At 39.5% G+C, this 5081-nt stretch overlaps 1 pseudogene; it reads left to right on the forward strand.

Moving 5' to 3' along the window:
* The first annotated feature begins 774 nt into the window (after positions 1-774).
* Positions 775-1634, forward strand: LOC106000736 (annotated as a pseudogene).
* Positions 1635-5081: the final 3447 nt, after the last annotated feature.

Here is a 5081-nt window from a genome sequence, read left to right on the forward strand (position 1 = left end):
TGGTTTGACACAAGTAATCATAAGAACTTAATTTATTAGCCCCTCTATGAAGGACCTTTTTTTTTTATCACTTGTAGGGATTGAATTCAGGACCTGGGCACTGATCCTGAGCTCTTTTGCCCAAAGCTAACACTCTACCACTTTCAGCCACAGCACCACCTCCAATTTCTGAATGATTAATTGGAGATAAGAGTAACAAAGGAACTTTCAGCCTGGACTGGCTTTGAACCATGTGTTCAGAACTCAGCCTCCACAGACATGAGCTACCAGTGTCTGGCTTCTACAAAGAACATCTCTAACAGTTGTTGATAACTTGCTAATCATAAGTTAACTTTGTTTCAGTGATGTCAGATTAACTCAAGTATGTATTTGATTTCTTTACCTAGTTGTAACCACAGTGGTATTGGACAGAAGTGTTGAGAAACAATGGCAAATGAAATCTGTTTACAGTATCATTCTCTAGAATAACCAGAAGAGGTACAATCAAATTGACCCTTCACCAACACACTCCTGAACAAACATTTCAATTGAATTGGGCCTCTAGTGTTTTAAGTTGACAGGGTCAAGTACACCACATCCTCCTTGCGGATCCAGGCATCAGGGGAGAGGGGTCCTTCTACCCACTGCTGGAGCCAGCCTGGTATTTGTGGGTCTTTTCTCCAAACACACAAAAAATTTAAGTCACTGTCTTCACCAGAGAGATGCCCTTTGTTCTTCTCACATTGCTGCACCCACCTGCTGATTTGCATAGTGCTCCCCAAGGAGAACTTTCCAGCCCTAGTTTGACATAAAGGCTCCTCTTGACCTTGACTTCACTGATCAAATCTCCTAGATTCCCAGCTAAAATGAGGCTCTGTTCTTGGGTTCTGGGTCTCCTAATGCTCTGGATCACTGGTAAGGGCAGAGGGAGATGAGGATGGAAAAGGGGGCTGAAGGTGAGCCCTCAGGGCCACTGGTTCTTGTTTGTATTCTGTTCATGGGTTAGATGCATATAACTTGTCCTCTAGAATGGGGCAGGTGAAGTTAATTATCTGAGAGTGATGAACATTCTAGATGGAACCAGTTCCTGAGCTTTGTTGACAACTATGACAAGTGTGTAGAGGGTAGAATACATGAGATCTAGAACCTTATTTTTGCTTTTTAATATTTGTATATATTTTGAAATATTGAATGGTTTTAGGATAGAAGGAAAAACCATGAAAAGGATTGGGAATTAATACATAACCACAGAAAAATTATATACCATATATAACATTGTACTTTTCATTAATTTTAATTTCAGGGTCCAGTGGTGATGCTGTAATGACTCAGACTCCACTCTTCCTGCCAGTCACCATGGGAGAGACTGTCTCTCTCTCTCCTGCAGGTCTAGTCAGAGCCTCATAGATTTTGCTGGAGTTAGCCTTCTATCTTGGTACTTGCAGAAGCCTGGCCAGTCTCCGAAACTACTGATCTATTGGGCTTCCAACCAAGCATCTGGGGTCCCAGGCAGATTCAGTGGCAGTGGGTCAGACACAGATTTCACACTGCAAATCAGCAGGGTTGAGGCTGAAGATATGGGGGTTTATTACTGCATGCAATATATAGATACTGCTCCCACAGTGATACAGTCTTTAACAAAAACATCTCTGTAGGGCTTGGCCCAACTGTCCTATTTCGAAGCTTGTCTTGGGAGCAGCATAGAAAATTCTCTGAACCAAAGCAGTAGTCTCAGTTTGGAGGACTTGACAGAAGATGTCATACCAAGGACTTTGTCCAAGTGGGTTCTTGGGTTACTTCAGCTTCCAGGGACTCTCAAAACCAGAATTTATAATGTTACTGCAGAAGTCAATTTATCACTTATTCCCAAATGTGAAAGACAAAGACAAAAACATCTACCACCAGCATGCTATTTCTATAGTTTGGAGAGAATTACAGAGTCAAATCCCATGCAGAATGACTCAAGACACAGTAGTAGCTAGGAATTGAAGAATGAATCACAAAGCTAGACTTAAAATGAGACGGATTTTTAAAAATAGTAATGTTACTGAATATCACCAAATAAATAGAATATGTTTGTTAAATATAAAGCAATTAATTATATGACTCAGATGTTAAAACCTTGTTGCTTAATCAACTCATGATTTTGAAAGTCCCATTATTACTTTTTAATTGTGAAAATACTACACATAGGGGTTACAATTACATGAGCAAGGTAATGAGTACTCTTCTTATCAAGCATTTTTGCCACCTCCTTTGTTACCTCTTACCATCCCTGCCCTCCCATCTTCATCCCAGACCATAGTTATAAAGTTCATTTTTTGACCTAACGTCTCGTACATCTCATTGTTGTAATGGGTCCCCTATATCCCTATTTAAACAATTTGTTTTTTCTCTTCCCCTTCACAATTTATACCAACCTCTAATAGTGAAAACAGGGGCCTCCTTGGCACAGGCCCATTTTTTTAAAACAAGGTACAAATTGAAGTATGACTCAGAATAATGCTATGTTCCATGGCCATTTCCTCCATTCCTCCTCTAATGTTGGCTCTTTCTCACCTTCCTCTTGCAGCTTAGAACAACATGTTCTTCCCTTCCAAAAACCTACCATTAGATGGCAAACAAACCTCACAATGAGCAAAGGCTTCCACTGAGACTTGACTGTGTAGTGGATTTTCTCTCAGAAAATGCACAGACCACTCAGACATCCAAAGCAGACCCCAGCTATTTCCCTCAGCATAGGCATCATCTTAGGAAAGGACCATCTTTATCAGTTTCTCGATTACATTTAAGTTCTACTAATCCCTCTGTCACTGATAGATCTAAAATATCTCAACTTCCCCTGGTGGTAAAACATGAAATATCCTCATAGCCACAGCTGTGCTGGGTGAATTTCTACACTTACTGATTTCTAAACAGACAGAAAACATTTATAAAATTATCCACTGACTATATCATAAGCTTCACTAGGGAAGCATTTGAATATCTAAAAGAACCACAAACCACATGGGGAGTTGGTTTTAGTGCCAGGGGCAGACAAAACTATTGAACAAATGCTATTTCTGCCGCTGCTCCCTCTCTGCTCCTGCCAACACCACTCCATGAAGCAAGGTGATGTCAAGTGAGAGAGGACTTATGCATGTGTGTCCTGATTGACCTGAAACTCTCCATAGTCCTTCCTGTGTCTCCCTGAGTGATTAGGATTACACATAGGCAGTGTCTGTGGTTGAAACAGTCCTTTAATCTCAAATAGCTTATATTCGTATTTCACAGAATGTCACCATCTATCTATCTTATACCTTGCATCTTAAATAAGAATACTACTTTTAAACAGAACTTTAAAGGCATTTTAGGAACACAAATGAACACAAATCATTTTGCTCTGGTTTACATGGCAGCTAGCCTGTGAGACATCAGTGACACAGTGAGCCTGAAACCCCTGTGTACAGATCAGTTTCTCACTCTATGCACACAACAGATCTTTTCTTTTTAAATAAGATTTTTCTTATTGTGAAAATACTGTGCAGAGGGGTTACAATCACATGAGCAAGGTAATGAGTACATTTCTTTTCAAGCATTGTTGCCTCCTCTTTGTTTTTCCCTACCATCCCTGCCTTCCCCATTTCCACAACTACATTTCCCTCTCCTCTCCCCCACCACACTCCCCAAATTATACCAACATCAAATACAGTGAAAACAGGTGTTATACTGTGGGAGAGGGACATAGAAAGCAACAAAAAATTACATGGTACCTTATAAATACATTAGAAACAATTGCAAGAAAGAAAGAAAACCACTTGTGTTCCTATCTTGGGGTTCATTTCGCTTAACATCATCTTATCTGACCTTTTCTGCATGTCTCAGATGTACACTAGTTATTGCAAATAAGGGAAACCATGGGACTTAGGTTTCTTTGGGCCTGGCTTACTTCATTTAATAGAATTTTGCCCAAGTCTTTCCATTTCCTAACAAATGGGGCAATTTCATTCTTTCTGATGGAGGCATAGAATTCCATTGTGTATATATACTGCATTTTATTGATCCATTCACCTATTGAGGGGCATTTGGGTTGGGTACCCATCTTAGCTATGGTAAGTAATGCTGCAATAAACATAGTTGTTAAGTTAATTACTAGGTATTTTATTTTTTGTGGGGCTATTACAAATGGAGTTGCTTTCCTAATTTCAGCCACACTTTTCTCATTGTTGGCATACAGAAAAGCTATTGATTTGGGGGGTTAATTTTATACCCTGCTACTTTGCCAAAGTTTTGAATCAGCTTGAGTAATTTGGGAGTGGAGTCTATGGGATTCTTTAAATACAAGATCATGTCATCTGCAAAGACGGAGAGTTTTATTTCTTCTTTCCCTATTTGGATCCCCTTTATGTCTGCATCTTGTCTTATTGCTGTAGCTAGGCATTCTAATACTAGGTTGAAGAGAAGTGGAGAGAGTGGACATCCTTCTCTTGTTCCTGAGTTAAGAGGAGATGGCTTTAGTTTTTCACCATTAAGTATAATGCTGGCTGTAGGTTTGTCATATACAGCCTTTATTGTATTGAGGAATGTTCCATGGATTCCTAATTTTTCCAAAACCTTCATCATAAAGTGGTGTTAGATCTTGCCAAATGCTTTTTCTACATCTATTGAGATAACCATGTGGTTCTTATTCTTGCTTCTGTTGATGTGATGAATAATATTAGTTGATATGCGCATATTGAACCAGCTTTGCATCCCTGAAATGAATCCTGTTTGACCGTGGTGTATGATTTTTTGGATGAATTGTTGAAGTCGATTATCCAAAATTTTGTTAAGAAGTTTTGCATCAATGTTCATCAAAGAGATGGGTCTATAATTCTCTTTCTTTGATGAGTCCCTGCCTGGTTTTGGGATGAGGGTCATTATGGCTTCATAGTATGTGTTCGGTAGTGAACTTTCTCTTTCAATTTCATTGAAGAGTTGGAGGAGTATTGGTGTGAGCTCTGCTTTGAAGGCCTTACAGAATTCCGTTGTAAAACCATCTGGTCCTGGACTTTTCTTAGCTTGGAGGTCTCTTATTGCTGTTTCTATTTCAATGCTTGATATGGGCCTGTTAAGCTGGTTTA

The sequence above is a fragment of the Dipodomys ordii genome, unplaced genomic scaffold, assembly GCF_000151885.1.
Source record: "Dipodomys ordii isolate 6190 unplaced genomic scaffold, Dord_2.0 Scaffold237, whole genome shotgun sequence".
Classification (NCBI taxonomy): domain Eukaryota; kingdom Metazoa; phylum Chordata; class Mammalia; order Rodentia; family Heteromyidae; genus Dipodomys; species Dipodomys ordii.